General features: G+C 39.7%; 1 pseudogene; it reads right to left on the reverse strand.

The window, feature by feature from the left end:
* Positions 1–548: 548 nt before the first annotated feature.
* Positions 549–759, reverse strand: LOC124513791 (NADH dehydrogenase [ubiquinone] 1 alpha subcomplex subunit 1-like; annotated as a pseudogene).
* Positions 760–19,260: the final 18,501 nt, after the last annotated feature.

Consider the following 19,260-nt stretch of genomic DNA (forward strand, 5'->3'; position numbering starts at 1 on the left):
ACAAAGTATTTATTGAGCTAGAATATACATACAGTGAAGTACACATATTTAACTTTTGCAGTGTGATGCATTTGGACCTGCTCATTTACCTATGAAATCTGGATACTGAATGCTTCCATAAACCCACAGAATTTCCTTGTGCCTCTTTGCAGTTCATCTCTTCCTTTACCTCTGCCTTGTGGTAACCATCGGATTACTTTTTATCATTGTAGGTTAGTTTGCTTTTTTTTGAGTTTTAAATAAATGTAATCTGGTATATTCTCAATTTTGTCAAGCTCCTTTTACTCCACATAATCTTGAGATTTGTTCATGTTGTGTGTATGAGTACTTATTTCTTTGTATTACTGAGTATTCTTTCATTATATGGCTGTGAAACATTTTGTTTATCCATTCACCTGTTGATACACCTTTGGGATGTTTCTAGCTTTTTTTTTTTTTTACTTTTTTTTTCGTTTTTATTATGCACTACATCAATACACTGCATAACCTTCTAGAAGGGGTAGATGAGCATTACTGAGTTATTTTTCATTAGCCAGGAAAATACTTCCTTAATCGATATTCTCCAAACACTTTGACCCGTAGTAACAATTAAGTCCAGAGACACACACCTCTTTCCATCAAACTCCAGTGATATGAATAATGGACAACCCTCTTTTCTTTGCCCCCATTAGTGAACCTATGGATGTGTGCAGTGGCGTTACTGGGGATGATCAAGCACGTGGCCATGATGCTGATCCCGGGCAGAATCTCGAACCTCATCGCACCACAATTGCTAAGGCCAGACCCTTCCTTCCTGGTCCCCTTCAGGTAGGGATGTTTGTAGTTTTGAGGTATTCTGGATAAGGGTGTTAGGATCATTCATGCCCAAGTCTTTGGATATAAGTTTTCACTCTTCTTGGGTAAATACCCGGGAGTGGAGTAGATGGGTCATATGGTAGACATTTAATATTTTGTGAAACTTCTAAACTATGTTCCAAAGCATTTGTAGTATATATATTTCCACTAGCAGTGTATTTAAGTTTCAGTTGTTCCACATCTTCTTAATTTTAATGTTGCTGTTCTTTTTATCTTTAGACATTACAGTGGATATTCAGTGTTCTCATTGTGATTTTAATTTACATCTTCCTAATGACTAATGGCATGGAGCATTTGTTCATGTGTTTATTGGGCATTTACGTATCTTCTTTATGGAGTGGCTTTTCAAATATCTTGCCCATTTTTCTATTGGATATTTTTAAAATTTTTGTTTATTTTGAGAGAGAGAGAGGAAGCGTGAGCAGGGGAGAGGCAGAAAGGGAAAGAGAGACTGCCAAGCAGGCTCTACACTGTCAGTGCAGAGCCTGATGTGGAGCTTGATCTCACAAATGAGATCAGGACCTGATATGAAATCCAGAGTCAGACGCTCAATCGACTGAGCCACCCAGGCACCCCTGGACTGTTTCTCATTGTACTATTGACTTATAAGCATTTTTAAATATAGTCTGGAAAAATTGATTTGGCTGGTATATGAGTTGCAAATATTTTTTGCCTATGGCTTGCTTTTTAAAATAGACTTTTCATTTATTTTTGAAGAGATATTGCCTATACTCAGTACTAAAGACAAAAGGCAGCGTGTATGTACAGTGCAAAATAAGTTCTCTCCTTCTCCTGTCTCTTGGTTTCCATATTGGTCTATACTTCCAGAAATTGCCAGAGAAGTCACTGCAGATGGATGTGGGCCATCAAGAGGGAAAGTTGGATCTTGTACAATGGGACTGCATAGAGGGGTATGGAAACCTAAGCTGAAATATGCAGGACATCCACTGCAGGATTCCCATGGGTTGTAGAAAGAGTCCCAATTAACAATCTAAACTGGTTTTAGAGGCAACTGGAGCTTCAACTGTTGGGTAAAAGGAACAACAGAAGAGATGACCCATTGAAACAACCTAGGAAACATGGTCTACTTTAGCTAGTGCCTGTCCCAAGACTTAGACCCCAAAAGCACTAATTGAGTCAGGTAAGAATGATCCTATCTCTTAATTCTCCCACTCCTGCCTTGGAGCTTCCAAAATAAGGAAGCTGGGGAGAGGATGATCAGGGAGAGAAAAGACTAACTGGCAAAAGGGACTTCTACTTCACAACTGCCTACCCTGAGCCAGAAGGAAAGATTTAATTTAGGTAAAGTTAGGATTTTTCATTATTACAGGGAAAGCAGAATGATGGAGTTTTCTCAAAAAATTAAAAACCATATGATCCAGCAATTTCACTTCTGGCTATTCATTTGAAGGAAACAAAATCACTATCATGAAGAGATAGGTTCATTCCATGGTTATTTATGAAATCACTACTGTGAAGAGATATGTTCATTCCAGTGTTATTTACAATAGCCAAGAAGTGGAAACAACCTAAATGTCCATCAATGGATGAATGGGTAATGAAAATGTGGTATATACACAATGGAATATTATTCAACCATAAAAGGAAGGAAATTCTGCCATTTGTGACAACACGGATGGATCTTGAAGGCATTATGCTAAGTGAAATATGTCCAGCAAAGACAAATATTGTATGATCTCACTTACAAGTAGAATCTAAAAAGAACAAACTCCTAGAAATAGAGAACAAATTTGTGGTTGCCAGAGGCAAGGAGTTAGGGGTGAGGGAATTGGGTCATGATGGTCAACAGGTATAACCTTACAGTTATAAAATAAATAAGTCCTGGGAATATAATGACAAGCATGATGACTATAGTTAACAATATTGTGCTAACAGAGTAGATCTTAAAGATTCTCACCATAAGAATAAAAATTTTTAACTGTGTGATGTGATGGGTGTTAACTTACTACCGCAATTATTTTGCAATATATTCAAATAAATCATTATGTTGCACACTTTAAACTTCTACAATGTTATAGATCAATTATATCTCAATAAAATTAGAAAAAGTAAAACTGATTATTTTTCTTTTTCATTGTATGTAAATTATTTAACTGTAATAGAATTGTTGAAAAGCCTCAGTGGTTAAGTGTGCTTCTTTAAAAAAAAATTTTTAATGTTTATTTATTTTTGAAAGAACACAAGGGGGGGAGGAGAAGAGAGAGAGGGAAACGCAGAATCTGAAGCAGGCTCCAGACTCTGAGCTGTCAGCACAGAGCCCGATGCGGGGCTTGAAACCAACAGACCATGAGATCATGACCTGAGCTGAAGTGGGTCACCCAACCGACTGAGCCACCCAGGCACCCCCAGTGTGCTTCTTTTAAAAGATGGTGAATACCGTATATATTTTGGTAGAGCCAAATGTAATACTAGTGATGCTAATAGGAAAATTTGTAAGTTATTTGCTTGAGGTCTATTTCTATTCTGGTTGTAATCAAATGTGGGTGAAGATTCGGTCTCTTTTGGTCTTTTTTGTTGTTGTTGAGATATAATTGCCACTTGTCCAGACATAGTGTGGAACCCTAATCAGGTACCAGGTGCATATTATGTATCTGTACATTTCCTTTAAACATGTTGAAAGCCTAGTTTGTCATGACCCACTGCCTTGGGATTATGTAATAACATTCCTGATCAGTAACTATGTGAATATTTGTATAGTTTAGTTCTCAGAGTTTGTCCAGGGTGTTATTGCCATGGTTACAGAGATAAGGAAGAACTGAATAAAATTGACCTCCTACATTAACTCCTCATATAGGTTTTATAGGCTTTATAGTGTGTGTGTGTGTGTGTGTGTGTGTGTGTGTGTGCGCGCACGTGTGTGTACAGGGAGGGAGAAAGAGAGCAATATTATTCCTGCCAGTAGTTTGTACAGTTTGTATGCTCTTTCTAGTTTTTGAAATGGTTACTTCTGTAACTATGGTTAATCTTCTTAATCCTCCAGTTAAAAAAAATGATGTCTTTTGACTCTGTATGAGTGAAAGCAAAATAAATCTACTTTATTTTACTACTCCTTCCATTTCCTCCCTCTCCCCATTTAGTTGGTTATATTATTTTCTTAGTTTATTTGTTTATTTGCTTAGCTTTATTCTTTTAAATATGCCTGTCGGTCTGACTTATCTGCCCTAAAGGATGTCCTTTGATCCCCAGCTTTAAAATAAGAAGAAATCCATAAACTGGTATTAACACCCACCTTCTATCTCCCTGCCTATTTTTATTTTTTCTTAGTTATATAGTTTTGTATATACTCTTAAATAATTTTTTGTTGTGAATTTTTATTTATAAGATTTATATTCTACTCTGTAACCTTAATTTCCAAGGTTATTTTAACTATTAGTCTGTAGTTAGATGGTTTCTGTGCTTAGCGCTAAACCTCTTGCCAGGATTCTCCATCCATCTTTTGAGTAAGTAGGCTGACGTTTGTCCTCCAGCAGTTTTTTCAGGATGTGCTCATTGGAGTGATATCCCCAAATTCTTATATGATCCAAAACATTTGTTGCTTTTCTTCATGAAAGACTATGTAGAGGATATGGCTTACATGTTTCTTTTTCTGAAGATTTTGTGGACAGACATTGCTTCACTTTTTTCTAGTATTGAAGGTTACACTGGAGACCTCGGAGGCCAGCCTGATAAATTCCCTTATTGATGACTTTATCTTTTTTTCTGGATGCCCAAGGACTCTTTATTATTGAAATGTAGTCATTTGATGAAGTTATGTTTTAATGTTAATTGTTCTGTATCAATTTTTCTAGGGTTGTCGTATGTTTGCTCTTTTTTAATGTATACATTGGAGTTTTGGGTTTATTTCTGGGAAGACTTAAATATTTTCTAATTCATGTTTTGGTATATTCTTTGTCTCTGTATTTTTGTATTGGATCTCCTTTGTCTATTTATCTTTCATACCCATTGTGTCATTTCGAATCCTGTTAAAGTCTTTGTTCATTTCCATTTAAAAAATACCTTTGCAAAATCCTTTATACCATAGATTTCTTACTGATTTTGATTCTTGTGTTCTTTAGAATAGTGTTTTATTTTTTTTCTTCAATTTTTTTTTGTTTACCAAATAAGCAGTTTTAGTGTTACCTATATTAGCTACTATATTAAAACCATTCTCTAAAATAACTTGGTTTATCAATTTCTTATTGAGGGAATATTTCTTCCTAACCTCCACTCATCTTTAAAATTTTAGTCTAGGGGTGCCTGGGTGGCTCAGTCGGTTAAGCAGCCAACTTCAGCTCAGGTCATGATCTCACAGTTTGTGGGTTTGAGCCGCGCATCGGGCTCTGTGCTGACAGTTCAGAGCCTGGAGCTTGCTTCCGATTCTGTGTCTCCCTCTCTCTCTGCCCCTCCCCAGTTTGCACGCTGTCTCTGTCTCTCTCAAAAATAAAATAAAACACTTTAAAAACAATTTTTAAAAAAAATTTAATCTAGATATCATTTCTTCCAGGAAACTTTCTCTGATCTTTACAACCCCAACCTCCCATTCAGCTCTTATAGCCTTCAGTGCTTTCCTAATTATACCACTTCACATACAGTTTTGAACATTCTTGTTTGTTTTCTCTGCAAAATAAACTTTACGCTTTTGGGAAGTCAGGGACTGTGTTTATTGTTCTTGTTCAGCGATGCTTCCCCTGCATCTGGCCTCTAATGATCCTGCCATTTCTGTCTTAAATTGTCTGAAAGGGCTTCAAGATGAAGCTCACCAGAAAGAAGACAATCCTGTGAGTTGTCAGTTATGAACATGCATTGAATCCTTAGGATAGTGCAAAAAACAGTTTTGTACTTTTTCCAGTTGTTCAACCAAACGGTTCTAAGTGAAATGAATGCTCCAAGAGTCCATTCTTTCCCTAATGACCCTCCAGCTTCCATTTCCATTGCTTTTTCTCTTCCCCACAGTTCTGGCTCGCTCTCTCTCTCTCTCTCTCTCTCTCTCTAGCAATCAATGCCTTGGACTTTAATTTGGGACTTTTTTCTAAGGAAGACTGGAGATGGCTTCTCTGAACAGTTGATTACTTAAAGTTGGGAACAGGCTTAAATCTTTTCACTTACTTCCGAGTGCCGCATCTCTATGACAGATATTTTTCTTGTTAATATTGCTTGCTTGTTATTTTGCTAAAATTGCCAATCACAACAAAAGATGACAATAAGAATGAAGGTGGGGGGGTAAGGGGTGAGGAATTCTGCTCTGCCAGCTCTAGGAGGTGCTCAGTAAATATTTCTTGAGTGAAAGAATGAGTAGTATGGTAGTGAGGATGCGCTGCCTTTTTTTTCTGTGCATGTACGTGTGCATGTACTTGTGCACACACATTTCAAGTACTCTTCAACATGTACACAGTATATTAGAAATAGCCTAAATGTTTTATACGTTAAAACTTGAAATGTAAAGAAAGGCATTTTAAGTGGGGCTTCCGACCATCCAGGTACCGCCTCACAGGTGTGAACTGACTCTGAAAATGATCTTCCACCCTTGCCTCAGGGTCTCCAAACCGCACCATCCTTTGGGCTGAGGCCTCAGAGCATTTGAATTATGGCCCAGAATTTGATGCAAATCTTTTCACATGTGGGTTTGGGGGAGTGGGATGCTCTTGAATTCCTTTAGGTGGTTCATTACCTGGGATACTGTCTTATTCAGTAGAGTCCCTTGAGCTAGAGAAGGAAAATATCTAGAGGGTGAGGTTCACCTGAAGGTGGGAATTGGGGTGTTTTACCAGCACAAGAACGGTGGGTGGTCCTGGCTACATAATTCTGTCTGTGAAGTTCTCTCTTGGCTTGATGTAGCTACCTAATCTCTGTCCATTTTTAATAGTTTTGGCATCTTGTAATTCTACCTTTCTTGTACTCTTTTTGTATCATCACCTGTTTGCCCCTTTCAGTTATGGGATAGCTTTCTGAGTCGCTTTGTTGTTTTTGAGCCATCCCGTGGGAAGTAGGGAAACAAAACCAAAAGGAAGTAGGTAGCGTTTGGTGTGTGAAGCTCTCCTCACCAGCCCCAGGGACACCTGAATTGAAGCCAAACAAGTAACCGTTCTTCTGACTCACATCAGGACCTGTGCGCAATCCCTAATCTGCAGCTCTATCCATCTTGTGTTCGGTCTCTCCTGTTTCAGTGTCTCTCCAAGGACTTGTTGCAGGGACAGCTTTGTGTGGGGGATGGTGAGGAGATGCATCGCTCCTTCCTTACCCTCTCGAGCTCTGCGCTGGAGAGCCTGCTGCCGTTGTTCGCCCAAGTTGTTGCAAATGGAATGCCTTCTTCCTAGCTTCTCTAAACCCCACTGTTTTGTTGTTGTTGTTTTGTTTTGTTTTTAAGATTTAGCTCAAATCCTGCCATCTCTGTGAAGCCTTCTGTGATTTCCCACAAGTGGTCTACTTGTTTTGATCTCTTGACCTGACTGACTGGATTTGAATCCAAACTTCTTCATTATAAGGAGTGTGACTTTGGACACGTTACTTAACCTCTCTGTGCCTCAGTTTCCTCCCCTGTCCAGTGAGAATGATAATTGTGTCTACTTCATCAAGTTGGCTGTTGTGAGGATTAAATAGGTATACATATTTAATACACTGAATGGTGCTTGGTACCAAGAATAGTTCCTGCTCAGTAATTATTAGATATTTTTCTTATTATGTGCAGTGTAGCTTACAGCGTGCACTTATTTTTTTTATTTGGGTTTTTATGCCTGCATTTTATCTCCTTAAGTGAACTTGGGGTAATGTAACAGTGGAAAAAAGTATGGATTCTGGATGCAGAATGCCTGAGTTCGAGTCCTAACTCTGCTTTCTGATCTTGTAGACGTTACTTAACCTGTGTGAGTACTGGTTTTACTGTTGTATAATGGGGATGATCACACCAACCTACTGCAGAGTCTTTGTGAGGATTAGATAGTGCGTAGAGGGAACCAGATACAGTAGATGCTCCTAAATGGAAATGCTATTGTTACACTTTTTAGTATTCTTTGTTCCTAGGCCCAGATTAAGCTCTCATTACATGTTTGCTAGATGGTCTGGAAGAAAAATATTCTGCTTTGTCAGGCATCTGTCTTTTGCATTATTCACAAACAGAGTGAGCAGAAAACGAGAACTGCATCTTTGAGCCCTTAAAGTTAACTCCAGGGTCAGTATTTTCTCTATCATGTTGTCTCTTTTTGTTATGTTAGGCCTAGTCATGATGATGATGATGGTGATGATGATGATGAAGAAGAAGAAAGAAAGAAAGAAAGAAAGAAAGAAAGAAAGAAAGAAAGAAAGAAAGAAAGAATAAACAGAAGGAAGAAGAAGAGTAGCTACCATGTGTATTTTCTAACTATTTGCAGTGTATGTGCTAAATTCTTCATACAAATTATCCCTAGTTGTGTTTCTTGTCCTGCTACATTCTCTCCCTGACTGATATAAGCCATACTCTTGGCTTCAGATACAATCTATGTCCTGATGACTACTGCACTCCTATCATTATTCCAGACTTCTTTTGAGCTCTAGACCCATCTATGTAACAAAAACTTGACATTGGCATTTGGATATTCCAGAGGCAACTGAAACCAACAGTTTTCAAAACCTGACTGTCTCTATGGTTTTCCCCATATCAATCCCATTCTGGTTTTCTTCTACGTATCCTGTCAACATGCATGGTGCCTGCCCACCTAACGATTCCCTTGCACTTCACATTCAGAACCTTGGCAAATTCTGATAGTTCTTCTTCTGAAACATATATTAAATCTATTTCTTTCCTTCTTCAATAACACTGCCATAGTGGAAGCCATCATTATTTTTGTGTGTGTGTGAATTATAATAGCTTCCTCACTGGGGTCACCTCTTCCATACTTGACACCCTCCAATCTGTGTCTTCACCTTGCTCAGGGATTTCCTTTCTACTTTTTACATTGAAGTATGATGTACATACAGTGCTATGTACAAGGTGCACTAATATTAAGTGCTAGATGAACTTTTCCATACATAGATACTCCTGTAACAATCCCCCAAATCAAGATGTGGACTATTTCCAGCACCCCTGAAGGCTTCTTTGAGTGCCCTCTCAGTGGTAACTTCTATTCAGCAGTCGTATTTTTAGAAGTGATTATTTGGAGGGGAAGAAAAAATAAAACAAATATTTAACTCTAGTTAATGATAGCCATGTTAAAGTATTTAGCGGGAAGTATATTGATGACTGCAACTTCTTCTGACATGCATATGAAAAGAAGATTGGCTGGGTGCATAGGGAGCCTAAATGGATACATATATCATGGAGCTAATGCCAATCAGAGGCTCTTAGTGGTAGGATTCAGGTGTTCACTGTAACATTCTTTAAAACTTCTGTATGTTTGAAAATTCTTATTCTAAAATGCTGGAAAAAGGGGATCTTTGGAAAAACACAAAATGATCTTGTATTACCGAAAACTCTTCGGTGACTTCCAATTGTACTTGATATAAAATATAAAATCTTCAATATGTCCCCAAAAGCTCAACATTGCTTCTCCTGGACTTTGCACTTTCTTCCTTCTCCACTCCATCCCCCCTCACTGTGATCAAGCCATGCTTGCCTTTTTTCCATTTCCACTTGTATTCAATGTTGAGTGAATGAATAGAAATTTTAATAGACAAGCAGCACCCAACAATAAGGTAGCCTGGGGAAGGGATACTTTTTCAGAAAGACAGTAATATTGGCACAAAAACAGATACTCAGGGGCACCTGGGTGGTTCAGTTGAATAAGCATCTGTCCTCGGCTCAGGTCATGATCTCATGGTTTGTGGGTTCGAGCCCCACGTCAGGCTCTGTGCTGGCAGCTCAGAACCTGGAGCCCACTTCGGATTCTGTGTCTCCCTCTCTGTCTCTCTGTCCCTCTCCTGCTCGTACTCTGTCTCTCTCTCTCTCAAAAATAAATAAACATTTAAAAAATTTTAAAAAGACAGAAAAAAACAAGTAATGTTTAAAAAAAACCCAAAAAACCAGACACTGAGATCAGTGGAACAGAATAGAGAACCCAGAAATGGACCCACAAATATATGGCCAACTAATCTTTGACAAAGCAGGAAAGAATATCCGATGGAATAAAGACAGTCTCTTGAGCAAGTGGTGCTGGGAAAACTGGACAGCAACATGCAGAAAAATGAACCTGGACTTTCTTACACCATACACAAAAATAAACTCAAAATGGATGAAAGACCTCAATGTAAGACAGAAAGCCATCAAAATCCTTGAGGAGAAAGCAGGCAAAAACCTCTTTGAGCTTGGCCACAGCAACTTCTTATTCAACACGTCTTCCGAGACAAAGGAAACAAAAACAAAAATGACCTACTGGGACCTCATCAAAATAAAAAGCTTCTGCACAGTGAAGGAAACAATCAGCACAACTAAAAGGCAACCAACAGAATGGGAGAAGATATTTGCAAATGACATATCAGATAAAGGGTTAGTATCCAAAATCTATAAAGAACTTATCAAACTCAAAATCCAAAAACAAATGATCCAGTGAAGAAATGGGCAAAAGACATGAATAGACACTTCTCCAAAGAAGACATCCAGAAGGCCAACCGACACATGAAAAAATGCTCCACATCACTCATCATCAGGGAGATATAAATCAAAACCACAATGAGATACCACCTCACACCTGTCAGAATGGCTAACATTAACAACTCAGGCAACAATAGATGTTGGCGAGGATGTGGAGAAAGAGATCTCTTTTGCATTGTTGGTGGGAATGCAAGCTGGTGCAGCCACTCTGGAAAACAGTATGGAGGGTCCTCAAAAAATTAAAAATAGAACTACCCTACGAGCCAGCAATTGCACTACTAGGCACTTATCCATGGGATACAGGTGTGCTGTTTCGAAGGGGCACATGCACCCCCATGTTTATAGCAGCACTATCGACAATAGCCAAAGTATGGAAAGAGCCCAAATGTCCATCAATGGATGAATGGATAAAGAAGATGTGGTATATATGTATGTGTGTGTGTGTGTGTGTATGTACATGTATATATATATATATATATATACACACACACACACACACACACACACATACACAATGGAGTACATACATATATATACATATACATATATATGTATACATACACAATGGAGTATTACTTGGCAATCCAAAAGAATGAAATCTTGCCATTTGCAACTATGTGGATGGAACTAGAGGGTATTATGCTAAGTGAAATTAGTCCGAGAAAGACAAATATCATATGACTTCACTCATATGAGGACTTTAAGATACAAAACATGAACATAAGGGAAGCAAAAATAATATAAAAACAGGGAGGGGGACAAAACATAAGAGACTCTTAAATATGGAGAACAGAGAGTTATTGGAGGGATTGTGGCAGGGGAGATGGGCTAAATGGGTAAGGGACATTAAGGAATCTACTCCTGAAGTCATTTTTGGACTATATGCTAACTAATTTGGATGTAAATTAAAAAAATTAAATTAAAAATGAAATAAAATAAAATGAAAAAAAAAAAAGACTTTGTTCCGACCCTGCCTCCTCTGTGAAGTATGCCCTGCTGCCCATCCACAGGAAGTGATCTTTCCCTCCCATAAACTGCCAGGACATTGAACTGAAAAAAGAAAGAAGAAATACAGTAGTATTCTTTGTGTTAAAGGTGGGCCAGAGGCCTAGTTTCTAGTTTTTAATAACATTCAACCACCAATTGCTATTGCCCTTCTGTAAGCATGAAGTCAGTTTATCGATCGGAGGGGACACTATCATCTCCCCCTTGTGATTGTAAGTTCCACGGAGGCAGAAAAAGCTTTTTTGTCTGATGTATGGGCAGCACCTAGCACAATCTCAGAGAGCCATAAAATAGACATTCCATAAACATTTGTTGAATGAAACAATGATATCATTAAATTGGTATAGCAGCTTTCTGGGGCATCCATTTGACTCCTATTTTGAGATAAGGGAACTTAAGCTCATGAAGGTGAAATAACTTACTCAAGCCTACACAGTTAGTAGTAGAAGCTCTAGGATTCAGTCCCAGGTTGGTCTGGCTTCAAAGCCCAGTGTCCTCTGTGCTTTCCTGGCTTCCCTAATGCAATCCTTATACTCTTTTGGGGAAGTTGCCCTGAGAGTGCAAAGGGCAGGTCCTCAGAGGGCAAAGGAGAGAGGAAAGGGTGGCTATTTAGGCATCACAGAAGTGCTGGATATTTGTCTACTGTGGTGATTTCCTCTCATAAACTCCTTTCTAGTGGTTGCTGGAAGCTGCAATTTGGAACCAACACCTGGAAGTGAGCAGCGCCCCTGCTGAGCCAGCGCTCCTCCCTAAATTGGTGATTCATTTTGGTTAATCACCTTAGTTATACTCATTAGTTTCCTTTTCATTAAGCAAAATGTAATAACTGCCATTTTAGCTGATGTGGGGTTAGGGTTGAATAAAACTCTACAATGAGAAAATTGCCAGCATAAATGAAAAAAACATCTTCCCTAATCAAACCAGCTTGGGACACTCTTACAAAGCGAGGAGATCCTAGGTAGTCTCTGCAACCTGACTTTCCACTGGCCATTGGACCAAAGCACTCCTGGGCCCCATCCCTAGGTGGAGTAGGTAGCTGCTTATGTGCTGTGAAGTGAGGGGGGCGGTTAACAGCCCTTGATAATCATCAATCTCCCCGCTTAGATATGCCACAGGATTTGAAACCTGCATTGAAGTCATTGCTTCAGGTTGAGACACCTAAGGCCTCTATTAAAGTTTAAATAGACCCTCCAATAGCGGCCACCCCATGTCACTAGTAGCCATTATCCTCTTAATTTATTGGCTCTTGCTCTGTTTCCTTTGTTGTCTGTCCTCCTCAGCTTTTCCCAGGTGAGCCAACAGATCTCCAGAACTACAGATTGCGTCATTCTTCCTGAGCCAGTCCTGAATGAGAAAAGAAATAATAATCACAATTATGAAGATTTAATGAGTGCTTACTGTGTGTTAAGTACCATGTTACGTACTTTACATATACTGTGTCAGTTTAATTTTTATAATAATCCAATGAAATGTTTTTGCCATGCTTGTTTTCTGGAGGGTCAAACAGAGGCACAGAGAAGTTCAGCAACTTACCTAAGGTTACACAGCATAGACAAGCTAGAGTTTTAAACCAGATGGTTTGATCTCAGAACCCACAGTCTTAACTGCCTTGCAGTACTGCATTTACAGCCTCAGCCTGACCATTCATTATCTCCAGACCTAGTGTACTTGTGAACTCTGAACCCGTGCATGGTCATCGTGGTCATGGGCTTCAGAATTGGCCTAGTAGAAGGCAAGGTTACGTAACCAAGCAGTTGTGTTATGGTTTTCTAAGCAACTCTTATAATGACAACGTTTCTTGAGGAGTTATTCTTCGCCAAGCACCACACTATGTCCATTCTTTGTATTAACTCATCTGGAGACATTAGTTTCAGAGGTCCTGTCTAGATCCCCATCTTGTCATCCACATTACCCAGGAATATCTAGGCTAGGTTCCCTTTAGGAGCACTGACTCAGTTAACTAGGGCTCTAGTGCCCTAAAAATTCTTGCCAGTACCTTTTTGGGGGGTTAGATCCTGTTCCCTTTTGGTTAGCTGCTGGTTTAGGGACTTGTTATATATGGAAGAATTGGTTACAACCTGACTACTTACTGTCAGTCTTTGATGTGTTTGGCTATTTCTCGGATTCCTAACTGATACAGAATGTTTTCTGGTTTTGAACAGAAAATATCATAGCCTTTGGGAGACTGAGCTACCTTCTCTAATCTAGCCTGTGGAATTAGTTTCTCAGTTTTTATCTAGACTAGTCCCATCATCTTTCCAATTAACAAAGGTGACTTCTTGGCAAGGTTCCAGCATGCCTTGGGTCAAAGCCTCCTTGAGTTATGACAATGGTCATTCAAGCGTAAGACAACACCTTAAACTGTTTTTGATGGAATGTTAAATTTCTTGTAAGCTCTTTAGTGGAAGTCAGAAAAGGATTCAGAAGCCCAATGAATCATGTGAAAGTTACATTTCTCTTTATACTGTTACATTCTGTTTTAACTTCTTTATTGAGTTATGATTGACAAAATTGTATGTCCAGCTATTGCCTTTTGAAAGTACCTTGGTAGGGTACTCTCCTCCAGTTGACATCCATCTACAAACCATCACTAGCCACATTTCTCCCCCTCAGCTTGACTCACAGAAGGATTCTTTAACATACTTACGTAAAGGCACAAATGAGCATGGAGCCTGCTTAAGATTCCCCCTCTCCTCCCTCTCTGTCTTAAAAAAAAAAATAAAAAACTTGCTATAAAAAAAGGTGGCACATAAAACCATTATATTTGAATTGACTGAGGTAAAATATATGACTTTACTTTATAATAGACAAGGTAGTGCTCCTAAGCCATTCTTTTTAAAATATGTGCTCTATATCTTTTCATGATTTACACATAGCTGGTATGTCTTGCATAGGTCTAGCCATACTCTTATGCCCAGACCATTTATTTTCCTTTGTTGGGGATTGGGAAAGGATAGGCTCTGATAAGTGATGGAGAATAGCTATCTAGTTCACATGTGGATTACACTCCTAACCTTGGCATGATGAGCTTTATGCCTTAATTTACTGACTTTACCATCAGGTTTACATGCTTCCTTATATGTGCAAATACATTCTTTTCACTCCACTCCTCCATCTTGAATTTATAAGGGCATTTTGGTTCACGTGCAAAAACTACCTCTATGCAGGTGCCAAGAGCTCTGAGGCCAAAAATCATGAAGTGCGCCACCTTAAAATGTGAAGTGTTGTAGCCTTTTGATATAAAGGTGTTTAGGTATACAAAAGGAGTATATTTTGTTTTGTGATTTTCAGGACAAAACCCCCAATGCACATTAAATAAAAAATTGAGATTTTGTGAAGTTAGAAAGACAGATAAAGTACTAGCTCATTGTTGGGCAGGATTTGTTTAGCATGCCATAACTCAGCAATACCAAGGGATCAGGATTGTATTTCATTGTGTACATGGGCTGGTTTGTTCAGATGAGCCCCAAGTTCACTCTAGACGCTCAGTGGGGGTTTTCCTGCACAGTTCTGTGGGTGAGCAAATTGTACTTGACGTGCTAAGGCTGTTTCTAGGTCAGTGTTTCTTTTTTTTTTAAATTTTTTTTCAACGTTTATTTATTTTTGGGACAGAGAGAGACAGAGCATGAACGGGGGAGGGGCAGAGAGAGAGGGAGACACAGAATCGGAAACAGGCTCCAGGCTCTGAGCTATCAGCCCAGAGCCTGACGCGGGGCTCGAACTCCCGGACCGCGAGATCGTGACCTGGCTGAAGTCGGACGCTTAACCGACTGCGCCACCCAGGCGCCCCTAGGTCAGTGTTTCTTAACGTGTGTTCTAAATGGCCACTAGCAGAACTGTGTAGGGCATTTGTTGAACATGAAAATTTCTGGGCCCTATTCCAAACTTAAGGAGTCAGACTCTCTGGGTGTGGGGTCCAGACCTCTGCATATTTAACAGATGCTTCTATTCTGATAACCACTGCTCAACACTTGGAATGCTTTTAGCCTTATTCTTACCTGTGAATCGCTTGCCCATCTTTCAAGGCCCATTTCAAAGGGTATCTCCTCATTGAAGTCACCTCAGTACACTCCTCTCATTCCCAACAGAGAAGTTGGCTATGGAATGAGGAACATGGGGATATAAGAACTGAGGTGCGGGAAAGAGTCAGGAGAATTGACAGGGGATAGCTTGGATGGAGTTGGGAGGCAGACTCTTGAGTTTTGTAGGGAGATTTTGCCCCAGGTTTTGCATGTGTGTGTACAACTACATTGGAGAGAAGCTGGCTAAACCACAGAGAAAGTAATAGCAAGCCTGATTGGTCAGAACATTACATTCGAGTTCCATAGCAACCCTTTTTGAGGAGGAGGCTTGGTGGCCATATCAGGACAAGGAAGTAGGAGGAAAAAAGAGCCAAAATGCCCACTTGACAGAAGCCTGAAGAGTAGGGAGGGATGAAATTATTTTAAGAACTTCACAAAATACTTGCAGGAAACTTATTAAATATATTACTTGCACATGTATATGGCATTTCTTGAATGTATATATCCTGGGCTTCAGTATTTGTCACTGTTTTCTCAACCATCATTTGTGAAGTATAGCTGGTGTCACAGGGAGGTCTGAGAGAATGTTGGATGGTAAAGAGAGGTTCTCATATTTTGCGGAAGTAGCTAGAAACTATTAACTTTGTGTCTGAGTCAATCAGGCTGCTATAACACCGTACCATAGGCTAGGTGGCTTATAAACAATAGAAATTTATTCTTCACTGTCAAACATTAGGGTGCCAACATGGTTAGGTTCTTGGCTGAGGCCCAGCTTCCTGGCTTGCAGCTGGCTGTCTTATTGTAGTGTTCTCACATAGTGGGAGGGTTGAGGGAACTCTAACCTCATGAACTAATCTCGTTCCACAGAGACCTATCTTCTAATACCATCATATCGTCAGTTAGGAGTTCAATGTACATGTTTTGTGATGGACACAAACAGTCCACAAGACATACTTATGAGGTAAGACAGTGTACAAATTGTTTGAGAACGTCTCCTGAAAAGAAAGCCAATCAATCCTGGTTAGTTATCTGTTGGCTTGGCCTTGGTGGCAGTGGAAGTGGTGTGTTTCCCCCTCCAGTGTCACCCCTTGAAGACCACTCTTTGTCTTCTGTTTCTGCTTGCCTTCCCATATACCTCTTACCTAGGGCACCCGGCAGTGCCTGCCACCCCATCAGATGGGAGACTGTCCTCTTTCTTGTTGCCAGACAGTCTGTGGTGTGCGGATGAGTCATTTGAGCTGCAGCTTGTACTCTTTTCCTACTGATTTGCTGTCATGCTAAATGAGGTACCTGGCATCCATGAACATTAGGCCCATCTCCCAACAGTTCTAAGGAGAGAGACAGAAAAGAAATGACAAAAGGTCACATATTGGTAAAAATAATGTTGGGTGTCACAGCACTCAGTGCTTTGAAATATAAGAGCTGTTACATTTTTCAAAAGCTGGTTTAATGATCTTCCTCATTTTAGGAAGCAAAAGCATCTAATTAAAAGGACTTGGCAAGGATAAACTGTCATCTACAAGTAAACTGCTTTGTGACATGCAGTGATCTGGTTGCCTTGAGCTCTCAAATTCCCTGAGTGTGAACACAGTAAATAGTGCTAGTTTTGGGAAGCAGAGTAGATACAAAACTTTTGATGCTCTTAGCCACCACCAGACTTCCCATGTGATCATGTAATGACAGAACTCTTTATCTTCGAAAGCCCTCATTTCATACTTGGGGAGACTGAGGCCTAAAGAGGCATTGAATCATGAAATCTCAATGTTTCAAGGCCTCCTAATCTAGTCAAGGAACTGGCTCAAGTTACCTGATTACCTGATTACCAGATGAAGCAGGACTATATTCCGAGAGAATGTATCATTGTGGTTACTTTTAAAGCATGGCACTTACTATGTTCTAAGCACTGTTCTAAACTTTTTTACCGATACTAAATTATTTCATCTTTAGAACACCCTCATGAGGCAGGTAATACTATTTCCAGCTCCATTTTACAAATATGAAATGGAGTCACAGAGAATATGTAGTTTTCCCATTGTTATCCAGCTACTAAATGTTTTTTTTCTTTTATTTTTAGTCTAAATCTCAGGGAAGATTATCAGAAATCATACCTGTGAATTTCTTAGCATGGAATTCAGATGAGTAGAAGCTCTCAATATTTTTATTACATGTCATACTGGGAAGAAACACATTCTGAAGTTATAGATATCTGAGTTTCAATTCAGGCTTTCCAGGAATTGCTTATGTGATCTCTTAAGAGCCTCACTTTCCTCATCTGTGAAATGAGTATGATAATATTTCACAGGGCTGTTGTGAATTTGAAATGAAATCATCTTTGTTAAGTATCTAATGCAATATCTGGCACATTACAGGTGCTGTATTACTTTTCTGTTGCTGTTGTAACAAGTTATCATGTTTGTAGCTTAAAGAACACAAATTTATTATTTTACATTTCTAGAAACCAGATGTCTGGAATGAGTCAGATTGGGCTAAAATCAAAGTGTCAACAGGGCTGTTTCCTTATGGAAGCTCCAGGGATGCATCTTCCAGTTTCCAGTAGCTGTCTACCTTCCTTGGCTTGTGGCCATATCACTTTAACTTCTGCTTCAGTGGTCACATTGCTTTCTCCTCTTCTCTGTGGTAGTATCTCCCTCTGTGTCCCTTTTCTAAGGATGCGTGTGATGGCATTTAAGTCCCAACTGGATTATTCGGGATAATCTCATTTTATGATCCTTAACTTAATCACATCTGCGGTGTCCCTTTTGCCATATAAGGGTAGTATTGACAGGTTCCGTGGATTAACACCCACATATCTGTTTCTTCTCAGTACAGGGATGTTTCCTTTAAATTTTTTTTAATGTTCATTTATTTTTGACAGAAAGAGAGACAGAGCATGAGTGTGGGAGGGGCAGAGAGAGAGACACACAGAGTCCGAAGCAGGCTCCAGGCTCCAAGCTGTCAGCACAGAGCCCGACGCGGGGTCGAACTCACAGACCATGAGATCATGACCTGAGCTGAAGTTAGACGCTCAACTGACTGAGCCACCCAGGCGCCCCCATGGATGTTTCCTTTATATTTCTCTTCCTCGTTTTGAACTTCCCCATGGCCAGTGTCTGAAGAATTGAGATATAATAATGAAACTAAAATCGACCTGCATTTTAACACTACACACCAAAATTCTAAACAAATCAGTGATAAAATATTCCTCTCAACTGGGCAGACCTCTCTGACTGCATCCCCCACTTTTGGTATATCACTGCTCAGGACTGACTGCCTGGAATCTGGTTCTGGAATCCAGTTCTGGAATCCAGAGATAAGGAGTGATTTGGTACAGGACTTTGTCCTCTCCTCTGCTTACCTCACCACCATTTCTTGTACCCACGTTATCTCCTATCTGCTCATATGATGTCATCTTGCCCCTTGTCTGAGAGTCCTCAAAGCTGATGTGAGGATAACCAGTGGGTGTTTTGGATAATGTGCTTCACTACATTGGACAGTAGTCCCTCGGTCTCCCTACAAAGGTCCTGACAAGTAAGAGATGGGGGGAACAGATTCAGAGCTTCGCATGGCCTTTCGTTTAGAAGAGAAGAAATTATTCTTCATTGTTAGAAAAACAGGCAAAGACCGGGGGGTATGTAAAGTACTGTTAGGACAAATTGAAAATGAAAATATCCTTACAATATGAAGGTATGATGCAAGGAAGACCTGCAGTCCCTCTGTGGTCTTTACACCTAGAGCTGGAATCCAGGTTGTAAAAGGGAGTTCTAGAACCAGAGACTATGTGAAAGGTGCAAGAACCTCCAAGACCTTTCTGACTCATAA

This window comes from Lynx rufus, unplaced genomic scaffold (assembly GCF_022079265.1).
Source record: "Lynx rufus isolate CCGP_SWC_20201006 ecotype Redwood Valley unplaced genomic scaffold, mLynRuf1.p SCAF_19, whole genome shotgun sequence".
NCBI lineage: Eukaryota > Metazoa > Chordata > Mammalia > Carnivora > Felidae > Lynx > Lynx rufus.